A 24,420-nucleotide genomic window follows, 5' to 3' on the forward strand; every position below is an offset into this window, starting at 1 on the left:
GGCCTGTGTGCGCAGTGAGGTTTGGTGGCAGGTGGCTGGTGGCAGGCCTGTGTGCGTAGTGAGGTTTGGTGGCAGGTGGCTAGTGGCAGGCCTGTGTGCGCAGTGAAGTTTGGTGGCAGGTGGCTGGTGGCAGGCCTGTGTGCGTAGTGAGGTTTGGTGGCAGGTGGCTAGTGGCAGGCCTGTGTGCGCAGTGAGGTTTGGTGGCAGGTGGCTGGTGGCAGGCCTGTGTGCGCAGTGAGGTCACGTCTGCATGCTGGCCCCACCTCCAAACCTCACTGCACATGCAGAGCTGCCGCCAAAATCTCTGTATGTCTGTTCATAGGAGAATATGTATGCTATGTGTGACCCTAGCTTTAGGGTGTGTTCACACAAGCGTATTAGCATTCAAAAACATGCTGCAATTTTGAAAGAGGGCGGGCTCTCCATGGGCTGTCCACAGCAGATTTTCAGCTGCTGATTTACGTTGTTGAAAATCCGCCGCAGACCCTGTTCAATGGGGTCTGCTGTGGAGATTCCGCTGCCATAAAATTTCCACGGACAGCCAGCGGAGCACAAATCACAGAGGGAAACACCCTGCGAGTTTGAAAGGAAATACACTCTTGTGAACGAGCCCTTTAAACCGATTTTGTATCAGATTTCTGGTATCATCAGCCCATGCCTGAATGACTGTAGCCAAGATCACTATGTGCAAATGATCCACTGGATCACAAAATGATTTTTCCTACTGAAAAAAAAACATCAGATCTTAAATTACAAAATTAGGGTATCACAAATTAGGGTATGTTCACACTACGGAATTCCCGCGGAATTCCGCTGTGGAATTCTGCGGGAATTCCGTAGTGTGAACATACCCTAATTTGTGATACCCTAATTTTGTAATTTAAGATCTGATGTTTTTTTTCAGTGGAATTCTGCGAGACCCGTTCACACTACGGAATTTCAGCGGCGGACAATTCCGCCGCTGAAATTGTTCCGCGCAAAGAAAGAACATGTGCATTCTTTGCGCGGAAGTCCACGAGCACTGCATAGCTGTCAATGGGGACGGCGCAGTGCCGTGCTGTCCTGCCACCGCCGCCGGCTGCCAGTCTGAAGTGTGAACATACCCTTATACCGTGCATGTGATGGCCCCAGCCAAAAACCACCTTGTAGGAATACCAGGGTTTACAAAAGTGTGCCCGACTTCTTCTTTATTTGAAATGGTCTAAATCAGTGTTTCCCAACCAGGGTGCCTCCAGCTGTTGCAAAACTAAGACTCCCAGCATGTTGGCTGTCCGGGCATGCTGGGAGTTGTAGTTTTGCAACAGCTGAAGGCACACTGGTCTAATTTGAGCTAATACATAGATGTGTGAAGTCATATTCTTGGTATTAAGAATATTTAGTCACTATCCCCATGTGAAAAAAAAAATATATATTTTGGCAGATACGTAAAAATATATAAAATTCCTTTTCTCTTTCACGTCCTCTGCTTTGTCTTCTCTCCCCAACATATCGCCGATATCTTTCACCAGTTGGAAAGTGTAACTCTTTCGTTGCCCTAGAACTTAATGCAAATCTATCATAGACATGCTCTCAATCCTGACACAACTGGCTAAAGATAGGAATTGTCCTCATCCAGTCCCGAAGGGCACTTTCACAAGTCGAAGTATCCATGAATATCATCTCATGGGCAGTATGGGATTTTTTTTTCTTCTCTTCACATCTGCACGCCGTCACATAGAAACCTGGCATGAAACCAAGAAAGACAAGGTTAATTATCCGGAGGATCAACTATTTTTATCAGGTTATGGTCACACTCAATTGTTTAATGCTATTAAATGTCTGCCTATGTGTGACATTCAAGATCACCGCTTTGTCCTACTTTGTCTTCATTTCCTAATTGTTCATTCCGTCGGCGCAACGTAACCAGGGTGTGTTGTCTGTGCCGTGGAGTCGCGTTGGTGAGGTATTCTTCACAGCCCATTGATGTTCCCGAGCTGTCCGTTGTATGTCTACAATGCTTGCCTGCCTATCTGCTTAGGTTTTATCTACCTGGGTAATGCAGAGGATAAACAGAACATTGTGTTTACACAATAAATGTCGAAATATATAAATACAGTTATGAAAGTATTTATGTCAATAAAACTCTTTTACACTCTGCACATGCCTTCTACCAGTGGTCTCCAAACTATGGACATCCAGCTGTTGCAAAACTACATCTCCCAGCATGCCCGAACAGCCATTATGCCAATGGGAATTGTAGTTTTGCAACAGCTAAAGGTCCACAGTTTGGAGGCCGCTGCCTTATACAGTTTATATTGTCTTTTGTGGATGTTTATTGTGGATTTTGTGGATGTTTAACATTTTGCCCATTCAGACCTTGGCTTGTGGAATGCTTTGTATCCCCTGACTAGTGTCCAGCCCTTAAAGGGGAACTCCAGTGGATTTTTTTTTTTAAATCAACTAAAGCCAGAAAGTTAAACAGATTTGTAAATTATTTCTATTTAAAAATCTTAATCCTTCCAGTACTTATCAGCTGCTGTATGCTCCACAGGAAGTTGTATAGTTCTTTTGTGTCCGACCACGGTGCTCTCTCCTGACACATCTGTCCATGTCAGGAACTGTCCAGAGCAGGAGTAAATCCCCATAGCAAACCTATCCGTCTCTGGACAGTTCCTGATATGGACAGAGGTGTCAGCAGAGAGCACTGTGGTCAGACACAAAAGAACTATACAACTTCCTCCATAGTATAGTAGTATACAGCAGCCTATAAGTCCTGGAAGGATTAAGATTTTTAAATAGAATAAATTTACTGTTTAACTTTCTGGCACCAGATGCTTTAAAAAAAAAAAAAAATGTTTTCCACTGTAGTACCCCTTTAAGGGTATGTTTACACTGCAGAAATTCGCGGGAATATTCCGCACTGACAATCCGCACGGACATTCTGCTGCAGCTGAGTCCACTTGATTTCACTGGGATTCTGCGGCGCTGTTTACATGGCAAAATGTCCGCTCCAGATGTTTTTGCGTGGAAAACTGGAAATCCTGATACCGGCGTCCGCAAAAAGAATAGTCATGTCTATTCTAATTGCCGATTTTGCTCAGAAATTCATTGCCGTCTACGAGATGGCGCATTACCGAGCAGTCGTAGCGCCAGCTGGATTCTTTAAATGTGCAGAATGTCTGGGAGTGTTTTCCGCACAAACTACACAGTGTGAACATGGCCTAATCCTGATCCAGAGATTTTGCTCACTCCCTGCAAAGTGAAAGGGGGGGATTTTATTATTGTAGGTGTAAGCGAACCATTTATGTTCACCTTTTTCATTGAATACTGGTAATGTGCAGGTGCACTAACTTTATTAAATGGTCGCAGGGCATTTGATACATTTTGCGCAGACAGATATACATTTTCTGAGATTTCACTCTATACACACATCAATCACATCAAAAAACTTAGCTAAGTCTGGGCTGGTTTATATTTGGGACTTTTTGGTGTTTTATGCGCAATCATTTGCAACTTAAAAAAAAAAAAGTTGCAGTAGATAAATTCATTACCACTGCAAAAGACGAACCTAACAGCTGGTCCATATACACTTTATTTTATTTTATTTTATTTTATTTAAAAAAGGTGTAAACTAAAAAGTCACAAAAAAAGTGACTGAAATGCATTGCTAATTGTGCGACAAATATACACACAAAAACAGCTCTAAAGACAATGATAAATTCCCCCCTATATCCTCACCTATTGTCCGTTTAGCTCCTTAGCCCTGGATACATTCTGACCCCTTGGCCCTATTCTCCTCTTGCTTCTATTCCTTGTCCAGATGAAAGTCCTATTTAATGTGCATATGAAACTTTCTGCTTACACAGTGATAGCATAGTATACCATGGCGCGTATGGTTTATTTTATACTATGTTGAAACAATAGACTATGCTTTTCAATGCAGTTGGTGCAGTTGTGTTCTGTGCAGACGTGAAAAAATGGACACCCCCCAGCAAACATTTGGGTATGTCAGTGCATATATTGGGAGACTTGCATGGTAGATACGCTGAAAGTACTTCAGTGGTGTGGTATGAATTAAGCCTTAGTGATTCTGGCTTATTGACTTCATCCCTAAAGGAAAGAAACATCAAATAAACAACCATGCATCATCGATTACATCCTCAATGCTACGTTACAGTAACAATATAAAAGTAACAGTATGCATGTGACCCTGTCTAAAATGTCCATACATCAATTCTTTCTTTTTAACACATATACACTGCTCAAAAAATAAAGGGAACACTAAGATAACACATCCTAGATCTGAATGAATGATCTAATTGGGCATGCGCTCCGGAACTCTGAAATTTAAAGGGCCAGTGCACCCATAATTGGTTGTTGCACCTGACACTATATTATATAGTCCCTACACCTTTCACACTTCTCTGCCGGATCTTCGGGTTCATTAGCCTGAGATTAAGCGTTCCATATTGTCTGTTTGCCTTATCCGTGTATCCAGACCTTCCGCTACATTATTTGACTTTGCACCTTTGCCGCCTGCCTTGACCTTTTGCTACGTTTGACTATGCTACTGCCTTATCCTTTGGTACCTCGCCTTAGCCCAGCTACCTGTGTGGTCGAGCCATGTCGGGGGAAGCAACTTGTGTGTTTCCAGCTGCAGCAAGCCCATCCTGCCTTGCGGCGGGCTCTGGTGAAGACTAGCGGCACCTTAGACTCCGCTCCCCTATACGGTCCGAGTCATCAGCCACACAGGTTAGAGGATCCACATCCAGCTCTGTAACAGCTACAGGCTGATCCAAATTTGATGTCTGCAATTGAAAAAGGGTAAGATTATTCCCGAAACGCGTCTTGCTCATGGATGTACTTGATAACTGTCTTTTCAATAAAGTACGGCTGTGTTAATCATACTAGTCACTCCTACTTTACATGGGATAGCCCCATTTCTTGGAGTTTTTTCTTTCTTTTTTCCTTTACACCTAAAATATAGGATAGTTAATTTAACCCTTAACTACCACATTTGTGAGGGTCAGGGCTTTTTAAAGTCCCATGCAAATCTATGGGAAATCTATGTTTCCACATAACTTCCGTACGGCTGGAGATATTTCAATAATACCTGGTACACATATTACTTATATGTCAAATAAAAAGATATGATAGTTAAATTAACTCTTACCTAAACCCTTACATAAAAGATGGGTTTTTGTTTCAAGTCCCATGCGAGTATATGGGACTTCCAGTACCTTACTCCACGAGCTCCGCTCTGCATCTCCTGGTGAATGTGTTAATCCGGCTTGCAAGCCACACCCCATCTCACAAAGAGAGGAGGTCGGCATAGAAGGTAGGGATAGGAGGTTGAGATATGAGGATGGTATATGAGGTCAAGATAGGAGGACGGAATAGGATGTAAGGATATGAGGATGGTATATGAGGTCGGGATATGAGGACGGGATATGAGGTCAAGATAGGAGGACGGAATAGGAGGTCAGGATATGAGGATGGGATATGAGGTCGTATAGGAGGACGGGATAAGAGGTCGGGATAGGAGGTTGAGATATAAGGTCAGGATATGAGGACGGGATATGAGGACAGGATATGAGGATGAGATAGGAGGATGGGATAGGAGGTCTGCAATTGAAAAAGGGTAAGATTATACCCGAAACGCATCTTGCTCATGGATGTACTCGCTGACTGTGTTTTCAATAAAGTACGGCTGTGTTAATCATACTAGTCACTCCTACTTTATATGGGATAGCGCCATTTCTTGGAGTTTTTTTTTACTTGTTTCCTTTATACTTTCAATACTGGAACTGCTGCCATGGCTCCCAGTCAAGCTCCTATGGCCTGCAATCCCAGGAATACCCCAGTTGCAGGGGTAATATGCCTATTATCTAGACTTACCAGGTGAGAGTTCTTAATCCCAAAGCTCACCATACACTGTACCCACAGGATTATACGAAGTGCTGAACTCCCTTTTCTTTCTATATCCCTCTCTCTATATATTTTAAGTTTACATATAAGTAACATGTGACCAAGTATTATCGAAATATCTCCAGCCATTTGGAATTTACGCAGTAACATATATTTCCCATAGACTTGTATGGTACTTTAAACAAAAACCCCAACCCTGGCAAATAGGGGAGAGTAAGGGTTAAATCACCTATCCTATGTTTGTTGTTGACATATAAGTAACAAGTGTGCCAAGTTTCATGTTAATATCTTCAGCCGTTTGGATGTGATACTGGAACATACATACACACACACACACATACATACATTGAGTATTATATAAACCGTATTTATCGGCTTATAACACACACTTTTAAAACTTAAATTTAAGGCAAAAAGCCTGCCTGCGTGTTATACGCCGATAAGTCTTCTGGTCACTGATTTAAAGCGGCCGTTAAGTATTAACAGCACGGTCGTGGCTACTTTAAATCAGTGACCAGCAGCATCTCCTCCCTGCTCTGTCACTTGTTTTCTCCCGCACTATCCACAGATACTGGTGTGGTGGATAGTGCGAGAGACGCTGATTAAAATGAGCCCTACCTTGTCCGGATCTGCGCTACTTTTAATCAGCGTCTCCCGCACAATCCACCACACCAGTACCTGTGGATAGTGCGGGAGACAAGTGAGTTTTACTTTTCATTTTCCCTACCTCCCCCCTCCCTCATCATTCCCCCTTTCCTGCTTTTTATAGTTTTGTTTATTTTCCTTACCTGTCTGCACTTCGGCAGGTCAGGTCAGGCGGAGGCTCTTGCGGGGTCAGTGAAGCAGATGAGTTACGTCCTCTCCCGGCTTCTCTGTGCGGCATCAGTGACGTCACTTTTCATTTCCTGTAGTCGCCGCTGAAAAGTGACATGCCGCACAGAGAAGCCGGGAGAGGACGTAACTCATCTGCTTCACTGACCCCGCAAGATGACCGAAGCGCAGACAAGTAAGGAAACGGGAAGAGTGGTCTTCAACCTGCGGACCTCCAGATGTTGCAAAACTACAACTCCCAGCATGCCCGGACAGCAGTTGGCTGTCCGTTCATGCTGGGAGTTGTAGTTTTGCAACATCTGCAGGTCCGCAGGTTGAAGACCACTGGATGCCATAGGAGGAACATGATGGGGGGATGATGAGACATGGGGAAATGATGAGGGGGGGAATGATGGGGGGATGAGACAGGGGGAAATGATGAGGGGGGGGATGAGACAGGGGGAAATGATGAGGGGGGATGATGGGGTATGAGACAGGGGGAAATGATTAGACAGGGTGGGGGGATGATGAGGGGGGAATGATGGGGGGACATGATGAGACAGGGTGGGGGGATGATGAGGGAGAATGATGGGGGACATGATGAGACAGGTTGGAGGGATGATGAGGGGAATGATGGGGGGACATGATGAGACAGGGTGGGGGGATGATGAGGGGGAATGATGGGGGACATGATGAGACAGGTTGGGGGGATGATGAGGGGGAATGATGGGGGACATGATGAGACAGGGTGGGGGGATGATGAGGGGGAATGATGGGAGACATGATGAGACAGGGTGGGAGATGATGTGGGGCAATGATGGGGGACATGATGAGACAGGTTGGGGGGATGATGAGGGGGAATGATGGGGGACATGATGAGACAGGGTGGGGGGATGATGAGGGGGAATGATGGGAGACATGATGAGACAGGGTGGGGGGATGATGAGGGACATGATGAGACAGGGTGGGGGATGATGAGACAGGGTGGGGGGTTGATGAGACAGGGTCGGGGATGATGAGGGGGGAATGATGGGGGACATGATGAGACAGGGTGGGGGATGATGAGGGGGGAATGATGGGGGACATGATGAGACAGGGTGGGGGATGATGAGGGGGGAATGATGGGGGACATGAGACAGGGTGGGGGGATGATGAGGGGGGAATGATGGGGGACATGATGAGACAGGGTGGGGGGATGATGAGGGGGGAATGATGGGGGACATGATGAGACAGGGTGGGGGATGATGAGGGGGGAATGATGGGGGACATGAGACAGGGTGGGGGGATGATGAGGGGGGAATGATGGGGGACATGATGAGACAGGGTGTGGGGATGATGAGGGGGAATGATGGGGGACATGATGAGACAGGGTGTGGGGATGATGAGGGGGGGAATGATGGGGGACATGATGAGACAGGGTGGGGGATGATGAGGGGGGAATGATGGGGGACATAATGAGACAGGGTGGGGGAATGATGATGGGGGAATGATGGGGGACATGATGAGACAGGGTGGGGGGATGATGAGGGGGGAATGATTGGGGACATGATGAGACAGGGTGGGGGTATGATGAGGGGGGAATGATGAGGGACATGAGGAGACGGTGGGGGGGATGATGAGGGGGGAATGATGGGAGACATGATGAGACAGGGTGGGGGGATGATGAGGGGGAATGATGAGGGACATGATGAGACAGGGTGGGGGGGATGATGAGGGGGAATGAGGGGGGACATTATGAGACAGGGTGGGGGGGATGATGAGGGGGGAATGATGGGGGACATTATGAGACAGGGTGGGGGAATGATTAGGGGGGAATCATGGGGACATGATGAGACAGGGGGAAATGATGGTGGGGGAGGCACTAAATGCTTAATGTCTGTATGGCTAGTGGTGGTCTATGACAGGGGGAAATGATGAGACATATATATATATACACCTTGGATTTATGTTAAACTGACTATTACTTCCTAAACCGTCAAGTTAACAAAGTTGTCCAATGAATTTTAATGTTAAAAATACATAAATGCTTCAATTTTCAGTGTTTCTAGCATAAGAAATCCTTTCGTATCTTATCTTTCCTGTGCTTGTGTTGCTGGGGGAGGACTCTGGGCAGAATATCCATTTTTCTCCGACAGCTAAAAGTACAGATCATTTTTAACTTTCACAGCAGATAGGTAACAATGGATTTAGCATAGTGAAGAAATATACTGTGTGACACCCACAGTATATACTTCATGCACTATTACTCTAGGCTGCACTGTAGTGAATGGAAGATCTCTACCCAGAGATCTGGCTGTGAGGAGAATTGCTGAGCCTCCATGGCATACAGACTCCAAGGTAAACAATCACATTGCGATAAAATGGAAACATCAGGTGGTGCCTACTATACAGGCAAATGCCATAATTGTTCTCTGGATTATTTTATTTATTTTTTAACATAAAAATGGCAAACTGTTTATTTTGTATTATATATGCAAATGAATATGATATTTTGTGGTGAGACAAACTTTTTATGGTATGGTCCCAGGTACTGCTTATGCAGGGTATTTCTGCTGTGCATTGGGAAATACGCTAATGAGCATGGGGTGTGCCGGGTGTGCCTGGGCACACCCTAATCAAGCCTCAAACTTGAGGCCCTATCCAGGGGCAGACTGACCGGCCGGTCCGATCAGACGTCATCTGAGGGCCCGGCCGGGTTAAGGGCCCATTACCGCAGCTACTGAGTATCCGGGACACTCGTCCCAGATCCCCAGAAGACAGCGCGGCCTTCTCCGGTATGTGCGATACACGCACATACAGGAGAAGGCGTCCTCTCTGTCTGACCCACATCTGCAGCTTACACAGAGGAAACGTGATCTCCGCCCACACGCAGCACGCAGTACAAGCGCCAATGACGTCACTCATCAGCGCCTGTACTGTAGAGGAGAGAAGACGTGGGCCCCTGCTGCTGAGGAGATCGCTGCGTGGGACATCAGGTGAGCATCATTTATTTTATTTCTTAACTCTGTCTATACCTATTGGAAAGAGGGGGGGGGGGGTAACTCTGCCTATACCTATGGGGAAGAGGGGGGTAACTCTGCCTATACCTATGGGGAAGAGAGCAGGGGGGGGGGGAACTCTGCCTATACCTATGGGGAAGAGAGGGGGGTAACTCTACCTATACCTATGGGGAAGAGGGGGGGGGGGTGTAACTCTGCCTACACCTATGGGGAAGAGAGGGGGGTAACTCTACCTATACCTATGGGGAAGAGGGGGGGGGGGTGTAACTCTGCCTAGACCTATGGGGAAGAGGGGGGGGGTGTAACTCTGCCTACACCTATGGGGAAGGGGGGGTAACTCTGCCTATACCTATGGGGAAGATCAGAAAATACGTAATTGTGAGTCCCAAAATGTAACTTTAATCACTTATATGGTATACACATCCTGTGCACAGCTGATAACTACCGCCATATGGTCCTGTATATAATCACTTATGCAGATCCTTTATAGTATACTGGTCGGTGTATAGTGGTTTTATTCAGTACAGTATGGCAGTATTATTGGTCATGGAAATTTGCCTATGTTAAAATGTTTCTTACACATATAAATTTTAGGGGCGTTGCAGAAGATTGACGAGCTGCAGGGCCTAGCAGGGGCCCTTGCCTTTTTTGATCCCGGGGCCCCGAGTGTTGTCTGTCCACCCCTGGCTCTATAACCTCCGTTCTGCACTGCCTTGCCGTGCATTTGCTTCCCTGCCGATCCAATCCTCCTACACTATGCGAGCGATATAGCCGCTCAGTGTAGGACGGACATGCTCCTCCTCCAGACCTCCCCTGTAGCATGCGCGGCGCGTTCTGTGACATCACGCGGAGGCGGAGTCACGGCAATGCAAGGGTGAGGCACGGCCAGGTTACTGAGCAATACCAGCGGCATTACTCTCGGCATCCCACTCTCCAAGAACTGCTTATGGCAGCCAGTATCTGCTAGAGGGGATTTTTTCATTTTTAAATCATCAATTTGTAATAAATTGTGTAATTTACTGGTTATATAATTATTACTATTATGATAGTGTACGCTAGCACTACTATCTTTCTATGGATTTTTTAGATATTTAGTCACCCTAATGCTTTAGTTTAGCAGCTTTAATGATAACAGCTATTGTTTATTTATTTTATATATATTTTTCAGATTTTATTTTTTTTCCCCCATGTACACTAAGAGTTTATTTCTTCTTCCTTCGTGCTGCATTTTTATTTCCTTTACTCATTCGTTTAGCCTCAGTCAGACCCATCTGTGTCACATATTAAAGGGGCAAATGACTACCTACTGATAGTTTAGATTCAAATACAGATTGTTCTGATTTATTGTTTTAAACTTGCATGATACTACATATTGTTCACACAGAGCACCTGACCTGGGCTGCTTTACTGAGTGCAATTCACATAGAGATCATAAGCAAATTAGCTATGTGTTGTTAGTTACTTGTGTGTGTGTATATGTGTGTGTGTGTGTATATGTGTGTGTGTGTGTATATGTGTGTGTGTGTATATGTGTGTGTGTGTATGTGAACATATATACGCACACACGCGGCGTGAGTTTGCGATTTAGGGTGCATACCCTAATGCAATAGGCTGCGCACGCCTATGAATATGCTGTATATCCTCTGATGAGCATTAGTGTTGAGCGGCATAGGCCATATTCGAATTCGCGAATATTCGCGAATATATGGACGAATATTCGTCATATATTCGCGAATATTCGCATATTCGTTATATTCATTTTATTTTCGCATATGCGAATATTCGCGTATGCGAAAATTAGCATATGTGATTATTAGCAAACACAAAATTAGCATACGCGCAAATTCGCATATGCGAACATTAGCATATGCTAATTTTCACATATGCGAATTTTCGCACGCCAGTCTCACACAGTAGTATTAGAGCCTTCTTTACACCACACAAGCTGGAAGCAGAGAGGGATGATCACTGTGATGTGTACTGTGAAGAAAAAAAAAAAAGAAAAAAAAAAAAAAACGAATATTCGTAATTACGAATATATAGCGCTATATTCGCGAAATTCGCGAATTCGCGAATATGCGATATTCGCGAATAATATTCGAATTGCGAATATTCGCGAGCAACACTAATGAGCATACACACAGGGCTACCCGACAGCAGCCCTGTGTGTTCAGTGAGGTTTGGAGGTGGGGCTGCACGTCACAGTCATGTCGGCGTGCGACCTCCAAACCTCACATAAGATGTATTTGTTACTGTTCAGGATGCCTGCAGTTCCCCTCACACACTAGGTGGCGCCAACTCCATTAGGTCATTAGGACCCTGATAGTGTTAGAGTGGTACCATTGTCCGTTCATTGTATATGTTCTCTGTGTATAGTAATGGTCACTATCCAAGGCAGGTGTGTTAATTTGCTATCCCCTGCCCAAATGTACAAGCTCTGAATCATCAAGCATTGCTACTACTGACCACACACAGTACACCCGATTCAGAGGGTGTACATTCGGCAGGGGTCACTCATTAACAACACTTGGATACACAGAGATATACAAAGAGACATAGACTTGTCCATTCATTGTATGCATATTTGTAATTGGTGGTCACACAGTATCCCACTATATTAACCCTTAGATGGGTCATTTATATTAAAAGGGTACTCCGGTAAAAAAAAAAAAACTTTTATTTTATAAATTTTTTTTTTTTTTAATCAACTGGTGCCAGAAAGTTAAACAGATCTGTAAATTACTTCTATTAAAAAATCTTAATCCTTCCAGTACTTATCAGCTGCCGTATGCTACACGGGAAGTTCTTTTCTTTTTAAATTTCCTTTCTCTCTGACCACAGTGCTCTCTGCTGTCACCTCTGTCCAGGTCAGGAACTGTCCAGAGTAGGGGCAAATCCCCATAGCAAACCTTTCCAGCTCTGGACAGATCCTGACATGGACAGAGGTGTCAGCAGAGAGCACTGTGTTCAGACAGAAAATAAATTTAAAAAGAAAATAACTTCCTGTGTAGCATAGCAGCTGATAAGTACTGGAAGGATTAAGATTTTTTAATAGAAGTAATTTACAAATTTGTTTAACTTTCTGGCACCAGTTGATTTAAAAAAAAAAAAAAAAAAAATCACCGGAGTACCCCTTTCTGGGTCTATTCACACATACAGTATCCTGCGCATACAGGATTTGAAGCTGCAGATTAAATGCTGTGTTAAATCATTTAGTTTACATTGAACTTTGCAGCATAAAATCTGCAGCTTTAAAGGGTTACTGGGTACTCTACTTCTTTTTCAAATCAACTGGTGCCAGAAAGTTAAACAGATTTGGGGATAAGAATTTTTCAGCAGAGTACCCCTTTAAAGGTTTCTAATATGTCCTGTGAATAGATGAAGTTACCCCATTAACCTAGGAAGGGGTTATGTGCTGTATTACATGAATACCATTTGCATGAATGTGCTAAAATGCAATGTCAGATCATACCAAGTTCTTCATAGAGGGAAATTCTACTGAACCAGGTTCAGAGTCGGACAGTTCCAACCGTGATCTCTATGTTCCATATTAGCAGTCTGAAGAGGAAAGCAGCACTCAGGAAACACAGTAAAGTTGGTGCAAGCAGAACCAGACCTTGGTCAGGGGTCCAAATGTAGACAAAAAATTAGGATAAATCCGCTTGAGAAAGACCAGGGGAGCTGGTTGAAACGTTGCTGTTACATTCACCTGGTTATGGAATACATTTTAATTTTTTTCACCTTTAATGGACTTGTGTGCTGCGGATTTATCCTAATTTTATGTTCTATATTAGATATCGACACGTATGAAACCCCCCTTACACTAGTTAAAAAAAACAAAACAAAAACAATATAGATATCCTATACAGATAAAAATGTAATTAAAAAAAACTTTTGTTTTTGAAAAAAAATTGTCATATTTAAACTGAGTAACCAAAGCTTGTATTTAATAATGCTATCATACAGTTTTCCATAATGGAATTAGGCAGAATCAATGAAGGGCTGTCTCATTAAATTTCACCATTTATTGGAAGGTGCGGACAAATATAGCAGAGACGCAGGCAGGGGATGAATACGACTTCTGAATATGCAACAGGCTGGATCCTATAGCGCTGGCTCGAGCTGCACATCACAACCACAGCTTGCAGGTAATGACCATATGGCCTTCAGGTTGAAGATATGCTTTACTAATCCAGCATGAACGGTGTCATTAAAGGACATGACAAGCCACTGCCTGCTAGATAGTTTGCAATGTGTCAGGACAGATCAAGCATACAAGGTGTACAATTTAGACATTTGTTAAGCTTTGTTTGCTTCACGTGGAAGCAGTTTCATTTGCAGCATCGCCATTTCTTTCTTCAGTTGACTGACTTACATGTTAAAGAGGTACTTTGGTGGAAAACAAATGTTTACAAATTAACTGGTGCCAGTTACTTCTTTTAAAAATCTTAATCCTTCCAGTTCTTATCAGCTGCTGCATGCTCCAGAGGAAGTTGTGTAGTTCTTTTCAGTCTGACCACAGTGCTCTCTGCTGACATCTCTGTCTGTCTCAAGAACTGTCCAGATCAGGAGAGGTTTGCTATGGAGATCTGCTCCTGCTCTGGACAGTTCCTGTCACAGACAGAGGTGGCAGCAGAGAGCACTGTGGTCAGACAGAAAATAAATTCAAAAAGAACCCAACTTCCTCTGTAGTATACAGCAGCTGATAAGTAATGGAAGGATTATGATTTCTAAATAGAAGTAATTTACCAATCTTAAACAACTACATTGACGTGGTCTGAAACGGCAGGAGTTGCCCAAGTGCAGTTGTGCACCTACGCTCGGGTGGAGGTCCTGCACTTGTGGTCCGTTGCTATGTGTGATCCCCAGCATAATGTGCATACAATGGGGGATGCCTGCAGACTCACAAGTACCACAATGGCATCCTACACCTGATAAATGTGTGGATGTGTAACACTCATAATTTTACAAAAGAACAGGAATATAGGTGCACTACTGTGGTAGATGTAAACAATGACATTAGCTAACCCTCAACACTGATGTAAAATTGAGACATTAGCAAGTATATCCTTAGATGAAGGACATACCTGAGCCCGCAAACCAACCCCAAGGTTTCTCAACTGGACCTAACACTAACCCACCTGTGCCAGATAAGCAAAACCAGGAACCAAATTACAGCAGCATTAGGTCCGACTTGTAGACTGCTCCCCAGTTACCTCCAGTGTGGCTGAGCACATATACAATGGGAGGGGGGGAGACAGGCTACAAGCCCCACCCTGGTTGGCTAATATATTACTGGCCCCACAGGTGAAACCTTAATTCTACCCAATATGATAAAAAGGTGCATTAGTATAAACTTTAAACATTAAACAACTACATTGGCATGGTCTGACATGGCAGGAGGTGCTCAACCTTTCTGGCACCAGTTTATTTTTAAACATTTGTTTTCCTCCAGAGTACCTCTTTGAGTTATTTTACCACGATCGTCATGATTAGAAATATTGTTTTCTTATATAAATGTTTGCTCTTTAGGGAAGATCAGTCTCCTTGGACTCTGTTGTAGGTTAATGTTGTTGCGAGTCGATTCAGACAACAAGGACTGGTCATTTCCAGGCAATTGGTGGTAATTATTCCGGCGTGATGGAATGGATGGGCCATTTTCATTAATGGATGCTTTATTTTCCTTCTGCAAATTGTAGTGAGCTCAATGCCCATGTGCATCCTCACAATACCCTCTTAGATTGCCTTCTGCTGCCTGGATATGCCAGTTGGCTCTCTCTTTTGTCACATGGAGCTTAGACTTAACATATACAGCACGCATCTAATCCCATGCCAGCACAGTGATCATGTATGGAGGAGATGTCCTGGCATGTGAATGAGGAAAGCTCGAGGCTAATGACGGCCTGTCTGTTACGTTCCTTTCAACCCACTAGCAGACTGAGCATCTGGCCACTTTCCTCCTCACCCTTCCTAAGACACATGTACAGTTTGACTTTAGGTATGGAGTTCCTGTTCTTACTAACCAGATTCATCCTACATCCAAACCGGGTATTAGCCTTGGATATGCAGATACAGCACAGTCACCAGACCAGGATTAAGCAAATGTCATTGAAAGTATCAACCCTTAGATCCCTACAGGGAATAAGAAAACACCCCAGTGCAACTGATCCTCAGAACAAAGCTTCTTTTTGTCATGTCAATAGGCTTTTTACTGCCTCAAAGGAGCCCCAGTGTTCATGTGAACCATGCAGAAGACAAATGTCTACCAATCATGAGACTAAACACGCCACAAAGCTTTACATTGCAGGAGAATGGCGAAAAGATAGCTTGCTAAGTCTAATACCGGTATTGTAATAACTCGTGTGCAAACACTTGCATCACATGGTGGATAACATCTATTGAAAAGTTTGGACATAGTTTTAAGAAAATGGCTCAGCTTCATCTCATCTTTCTTCCCCTTTTAAAGGGGTAGGTGCAGGATAGAATCTCCGGAGGTAATAGGATTATCTTTCTGGTCTTAAACTCTATGTAGCATGTAATTTATTTCTAATTAGGATTAGATCTATGGATATAGGAAACCTCAGATTGTAAAGGATTTGAGAAGTGAGATTTTTCTAGGAGAGGACCTTCCTTGCCCTACCAATGTTTTTGATGTACACAGTTTAAATGAAAAAATCGAGACAGGCTTGAATCTCAGGAAAGTATATCTATGAATGATACATTGTATCTTCCCAGAGAAGCTTTTAACTGGAGGTTACCGCATGCAATTTACATTCTTTAATCCGTTCACATACGAATATAAACTTAGGGTCTTGACATTCTGTCGTCACTTTCATTAACCCGCGTAAAGTATTGTGTCTAACCCAAAGAAATGCTTTAAAAAGTAGTGGGAAAGGATTAAGTAGTGCATGCAGAAGGAGATTCTACACTGTTGCTTTACTTTACAGCTTGAGGCTGTGTTCACACCTCGTGGATGCGTCTTTTAAAGGGGTACTCCGCTGCTCAGCGTTTGGAACAAACTGTTCCAAACGCTGGAGCCGGTGCTGGGAGCCGGGAGCTCGTGATGTCATAGCCCAGCCCCCTCATGACATCACACCACTTCAATGCAAGTCTATGGGAGGGGGCGTGGCAGTTGCCACGCCCCCTCCCATAGACTTGCATTGAGGGGGCGGGGTGTGACAACATGAGAGGGCGGGGCTATGATGTCACGAGCGCCCGGTGCCGACTCCAGCGTTTGGAATGGTTTGTTCCAAACGCTGAACAGCGGCGTACCCCTTTAAATGAAATATATGCCAGATATGAGTAGGTGTGATTTCAGCTACAATTAACACAAATTTCTGGTATAAATCAAATTAAATCTATCAGGCTCCTGGAAGTCCGGAGCATATTTAGCCTAACCCGCCTGCTTTTATCTAAAGTGCTGTGAGCACCACAATTTTATAAAAAGTTCCATAGTTTTGTGCAAAAAAGTGGGTTGCAAAAAAGTTGACAAATATGTCACTAAATGGAATCATTCTTGTTTACATCCCAGGCCTAAAAAAACTGCCCTGACCATGTGCTACTCACAAGTTAATGGGCACTGTCAGAATCAAAAAAAGGTATATGTTGTACATCTTAGCAAAACATTAACCTTTCTAATATACTTTATAAAATAATTGTATATCCTTGTAGAAAGAAGACCACTAGGGGTCCCCATGCCATCCAGAACATGGTCCTACCAGGCTGCAGCACAGGTTGGGACAAAAGTAGAGGAAGTGAGGGCAGGACTAGCACTCCACTGTACTCCTGTCCTGTCTATCAGACTTCAGCATGAAAACACAAAGGAGAGGGTTAAAGAGGAGCCTGCAGCGATTGCATAAGAAGAACAAGCACGGCACAGCAGACTCAGGGGGGAAGTGAATGCATGGTGAGTGAGGAGGAGCTCAGTGCTTACTCTGGACATGCCTCTTCCTGAGCAGTGGATGTCAGTATAAGTGAGAAGCAGATTTTTTATTATTTTTTATTTTAGCCAAATACAACAGCTGGACACATAAAAAAAGACATGTAAAGAATGAGCATTATCTAATGAGTAACATATATGAGCATTATTGTTTTTCTGTGACATGACAGGTGCACTTTCAGGTCTCTTTAAAAAAATACAGCCCTGATATACCTTATAAACAATACATCTGTACATCATGATTTGACCCTGAAGGTTCCTATTTACTGAAACAGAAATACATAGAATATATATAAGAAACATAAAATGTTTACAATGTATATAATTATCTAATTAAAGCTCATAAATCTTTATAAAGAATGTGCCTAGAAGGTATGATCTCTTCTTTAGCAGTTTTTGGAGAAAAAAAATAATAATAATACTAGGGGGAAATCGTACTCAAAAAGCAGCATACAATAGAAGTACTGGCATGTCAGATAGAACATGGGGAGTCCATCACATCTTCTGGGCCAGTCTTATAGATTGAAAATAATAGTGTTGCCTATGGACCCCCTTAGTAATCGTTTTCATGCCAATGTTTTCTTAATTTAAACATATGCGTACAAAGATGCATGTTTCAATTCACATTCTTCACTCTCAGGCTGCTTGATTTAGTCCCTGGTGGCCATCCACAAAATAAGTCAATTGCCAGATTTGCCACCCCCTTAATACCTGCCTCTGGTTGCAAAGCCTGCTGCTCTGTACAGTGTGCTTTGGTAGTCAACTTCACCTTCGTCCTCTCAGAGATAGACCAGTGCTGACATTAGTTCCGATCCATCCCAGAACGGGGGGGGGGGGGGGGGGGGGGGGGGATGGGGGGTGTCAGGTGCAGCATTATTCCAGAGCATAGGGTAGTCTGAGAAGCAGGTGGCTATTTTAGCGAAGTGTAGGGGAATGTAGAATCTGAGGAAATGCAGCATCAAGACTGAAAATGGGACCTAAGGAAATAGAGTCATGAAGGCATTTGTCCCCTAGAATAGGGCAGTAGACATCTGCCTCATGAGGGTTTTTTGCCTTCTCCCAAGTCAACACAGTAGGGGTATAGATAAGACTTGAGGAAACCCTGTCTTTTTTCAACCATATAAACTTAAATACACTGCTCATAAAAATAAAGGGAACACTTAAACAACACAATGACACTTCTGTGAAATCACACTGTCCACTCAAGAAGCAACACTGATTGACAATCAATGTCACATGCTGTTGTGCAAATGGAACAGATAACAGGTAGAAATTATAGGTAATTAGCAAGACACCCCCAATAAAGGAGTGGTTCTGTAGGTGGTGACCACTGACCACTTCTCAGTTCCTATGCTTCCTGGCTGATGATTTGGTCACTTTTGAATGCTGGCAGTGCCTTCACTCTAGTGGTAGCATGAGACGGAGTCTACAACCCACACAAGTGTCTCAGGTAGTGCAGCTCATCCAGGATGGCACATTAATGCGAGCTGTGGCAAGAAGGTTTGCTTTGTCTGTCAGCATAGTGTCCAGAGCATGGAGGCGCTAAAAGGAGACAGGCTAGTGCATCAGGAGACATGGAGGAGGCCGTAGGAGGGCAACAACCAAGCAGCAGGACCGCTACCTCCGCCTTTGTGCAAGAAGGAGCAGGAGGAGCACTGCCAAAGCCCTGCAAAATGATCTCCAGCAGGCCACAAATGTGCATGTGTCCACTCAAATGGTCTGAAACAGACTCCATGAGGGTGGTATGAGGGCCCGGCATCCACAGGTGAGGGTTATGATTACAGTCCAATGCAGGATGTTTCCATTTGCCAGAGAACACCAAGATTGGCAAATTCATCACTGGCATCCTGTGCTCTTCACAGATGAAAGCAGGTTCACACTGAGCACATGTGGCAGACGTGACAGAGTCTGGAGATGCCGTGGAGAACGTTCTGCTGAGGTACCGAGATGAGATCCTCAGACCCCTTGTGAGACCATATGCTGGTGCGGTTGGCCCTGGGTTCCTTCTAATGCAAGACAATGCATGACCTCATGTGGCTGGAGTGTGTAATTTGTTCCTGCAAGAGGAAGGCATTGATGCTATGCACCGGCCTGCCCGTTCCCCAGACCTGAATCCGATTGAGCACATCTGGGACATCATGTCTCGACCCATCCACCAATGCTAGACCTCACCACAGACTGTCCAGGAGTTGGCGGATGCTTTAGTCCAGATCTGGGAGGACATCCCTCAGGAGACCATCCGCCACCTCATCAGGAGCATGCCCAGGCATTGTAGGTAGGTCATACGGGCATGTGGAGGCCGCACACACTACTGAGCCTCATTTTGACTTGTTTTAAGGACATTACATCAAAGTTGGATCAGCCTCAATCAGTTTTCCACTGATTTTGAGTGTGACTCCATATCCAGACCTCCATGGGTTGATACATTTGATTTCCATTGATAATTTTTGTGTGATTTTGTTGTCAGCACATTCAACTATGTAAAGAAGAAAGTATTTCATGCAATTAGTTCATTCATTCAGATCTAGGATGTGTTATCTTAGTGTTCCCTTTATTTTTCTGAGCAGTGTATCTTTATATACATGTACACCTTATACAGCCTTGCAACTATTTGAGGAACGATAACTACGCATTCTTTCCTGTAAAGTGACATTTCTGCTGTGATCTGGAGGGTGGCTTTAATGCTACAGACTAGAAGGCTTAAGACAGAGTTAGAAGGAAAATGCATCAATTTGTAAGGATATTATCAAGACTTAATTTATAGAAAATACAGTAATCTTCTTTGAGGCTGTCAACACCGGATCATGAAGGACTAGTACTGCCAACCAATCTGATTATATTTTTGATAAGTTAAGTTGCAATCTGGATTTTGGTAATGCTGTGTACATGACATATATAAAACGTTTTTCTTTGTAACGCACTTGATACAGTTGCACCTAGTACAAAGAGACATACTATATAGTAGAAATAAAAGGATGCTGTTGAAGACAAACAAGTGTTAAAAATATTAGATTTCCAAATGAAGCACCCTCACTTGTATAGATCACATGACCATGCATGATATATAGCTCTTCAGCTTTCTTTACTACAGGCCCATGTATGCTTTGTTTGGAGGAGCATGCATGTTTATTTCAGGGATAGAGGGAAATAAAATGCTGCTACTCACTTTTCTTTTTTTTAGCTTTCATGAAAACAAAGATTGTATATGTTGGGGGACTAAATAAAAATAAGATTGTCATTTCTAATATGGTGAATTCTATTGAAGAAGATAAGAATGCAATTTTCAGTACTTAAAGGGGTACTCCGGTGGAAAACTTTTTTTTATAAATCAACTGGTGCCAGAAAGTTAAACAGATTTGCAAATTACTTCTATTAAAACATCTTTACCCTTCCAGTAATTTTTAGCAGCTGTATGCCACGGAGAAAATGTGATACTTTTTTAATTTCTTTTTTGTCTTGTCCACAGTGCTCTCTGCTGACACCTGATGCCTGTATCAGGAATTGTCCAGAGCAGCATAGGTTTGCATGGGGATTTTCTCCTGCCCTGGACAGTTCCTGATATGGGCAGCAGGTGTCAGTAGAGAGTACTGTGGACAACACAAAAAAGAAATTAAAAAAGTATCGAATTTTCTCTGTAGCATACAGCTGCTAAAAAGTACTGGAAGGGTAAAGATGATTTTTTAATAGAAGTCATTTACAAATCTGTTTAACTTTCTGGCACCAGTTAATTAAAAAAAATAGTTTTCCACCGGAGTACCCCTTTAAAGGGGAATTCCAATCTCAACTAGCATAGTTAAACCTTTAGGGCATGTTAAACATATTTCCAAATTTGCCTCCATTTCCTGGTATTCCTGCTTCTTTTCTCCCCTTGTTGACGGCTTGTTGTCTAGGTTACAGACCACTGTTCCTCTATATGTGTATATATACATGGCCTGTAACTTAGGCAGCGAGCTGTCAAGAAGGGGAGAAGAGGAGCAGCAATACATACCAGGAGGAGGAGGAAAATTTGCTAAATGAAGAATTTGCTAAAATATTTCACTTGATGTGCCCTACAAGTTTAACTAAGCTAGTTGAGATGGGAACACCCCATCAAAAAATATGATGGTCCACTATCCTTATTGTTTGCCTCAGTTCTCAAGCATCAATATATAAAATCATCAAGCAAATGGATCAAGCTGTAATGCAACTTTATGAAAAAAATTTCTATAGCCTGAAACTTGTCACGCTGGCAGGGCTGGTGCAAGGATATTTGCCACCCTATGTGAAAGCTAATTTTACCACCCCTTGACCACACCCATTGGCTCCACCCTTTAACACACCCCACCTTACTACCGGGGCGACACACTGTAACAAACCTCCTCCTCATGTAATTACCTTACTACTGGGGTGACACACTGTAACAAACTTCCTCCTCATGTAATCACCTTACTACTGTGGTGACACACTGTAACAAACCCCCTCATGTGGTTCTGGCCGGGTGGGTGCTTCGGAAGAGTGGCGGGTGCATTAGATGCTGGCTGGTTACTAACTTTCTTGCAGCAGGCAGAGCGCTGCCCCCATCAAGAGGGCGCTCTAGGTGGCTGCCTATTTTGCCTATAGGCAGAACCAACCCTGCACGCTGGCCAAACACATGCAATAACTGTTGGTCGAATGCTATTTTTGATGACATCTGTTTTTCTAAATCTCCATACACGTGCACACTTTGGTTGAAAAGGGTTGAAATTGGAATCGATCTCTCTCCACTTTAGCATCTGCTGTTAGGGGAGGAGTTGGGAGGCCCCCATACAAGGCAGATGTGTATGGTCAGCTGGTCCCAGGTGGGTTTAGTTGACATATGTCTAAATTGTTTGGCCAACTTTAGGGTAAATGCACATGAGATGGATTTGCTTTATTTTTTCTGTGTGGAAATGTGCATGGTGGTAGCAGTTTAGAGGATGTGACTTTTTAAATCTCATCTACATACTGTGCACATTTTTCTGTGGGGCATATATTGAAATCTGTAATAAAAAAAGTAAAAAAATATATATGCAATAAAATCTATGGAAACTTTCGTTCAGATTTGGAATGTTTTTTTTTTTTTTCACAAGTTATCTATGCATTTACCATAAACTTAACCCCTTAAGGACCCATTTTTGCACTTTCGTTTTTTCCCTCCTTACCTTTAAAAAATCATAATTCTTTCAATTTTGCACCTAAAAATCCATATGATGGCTTATTTTTTTGCGCCACCAATTCTACTTTGTAATGACATCAGTCATTTTACCCAAAAATGTATGGCAAGACGGAAAAATAAATAATTGTGCAACAAAATTGAAGAAAAAACGCCATTTTGTAATTTTTGGGGGCTTCCATTTCTACACAGTACATTTTTTCAGTAAAAATGACACCTTATCTTTATTCTGTCGGTCCATATAATTAAAATCATTCCCTACTTATATAGGTTTGGTTTTGTCGTACTTCTGAAATAAATCATAACTACATGCAAAATGTATACGTTTAAAATTGTCATCTTCTGACCCCTATAACATTTTTATTTTTCCGCTTAGGGGGCGATATGAGGGCTAATTTTTTGCGCCATGATCTGAAATTGTTAGTGGTACCATTAACTTATTGATCAATAATTTTGGACTTTGGAATTTTTTTGTGCGTATGCCATGCGGTTTAATTAACAATATGTTTCTATAATTCAGACATTTCCACACACGGCGATACCACATATGTTTATATTTATTTACACAGTTTTTTTTTTAAATGGGAAAAGGGGGGGGGGGGTGATTCAAACTTTTATTAGGGAAGGGGTTAAATGATCTTTATTAACTTTTTTTTTTTCACTTTTTTTTTTGCAATGTTATAGCTCCCATAGGGGGCTATAACACTGCACACACTTTTACATTGATCATGGTTATCCCATAGGATAATATAGATCAATGATTCTGCCGCTTGACTGCTCATGCCTGGATCTCAGGCACTGAGCAGTCATTCGGCGATCGGACACAAGGAGGCAGGTAGTGGGACCAGGGACGTGCACAGACATTTTGGAGGGCAGGGGCTCAAGTAAAAAAAGAGGGCACTTTTCATAATTTAAAAAACGTCTGCCAGACTTAATGTGCTGCGTCCCAGGGATACAGTGGACTCCCGCCGGGCCTCCTCTACATTCCTATCCCCATAAAAGTTGGTGTTTTTGTAAAATCGAGTCAAGAACAGTTTCTATGAAGGTCTGCCATGTGTATATACACTTTGGCTGTGCTGTCAGTCTTATTTACAGAAAACATGTGACAGCTGCACTATAATATACTGAATTATAGAGGAGATTTATACAAAACCTGTGCAGAGAAAGAGTGGTGCAGTCGCCCATAGCAACCAATCAGATCGTTTTGCAGAGGTATTTTCCTCTGCAAAGGTTTTAATAAATCTCCCCCTATATGCCCCCACCTGAGCTCTATATGACAGAACCCATCACCAATCACCCAGCACCCAATCACCCAGCACCCAATCACCCATTACCAATCACACAGAACCCAGCATCAATCACCCAGCACCAATCACCCATCACCCAGCACCAATCACCCAGCACCAATCACCCAGCACTCATCACCAGTCACCCAATCACCCAGCACCAATCACCCATCACTCAGCACCAATCACCCATCACTCAGCACCAATCACCCAGCACCCATCACCCAGCACCCATCAGCCAGCACCCAATCACCCAGCACCCAATCACCCAGCACCAATCACCCAGCACCAATCACCCAGCACCCATCA

The sequence above is a fragment of the Hyla sarda genome, chromosome 2, assembly GCF_029499605.1.
Source record: "Hyla sarda isolate aHylSar1 chromosome 2, aHylSar1.hap1, whole genome shotgun sequence".
In the NCBI taxonomy this organism is placed as follows: domain Eukaryota; kingdom Metazoa; phylum Chordata; class Amphibia; order Anura; family Hylidae; genus Hyla; species Hyla sarda.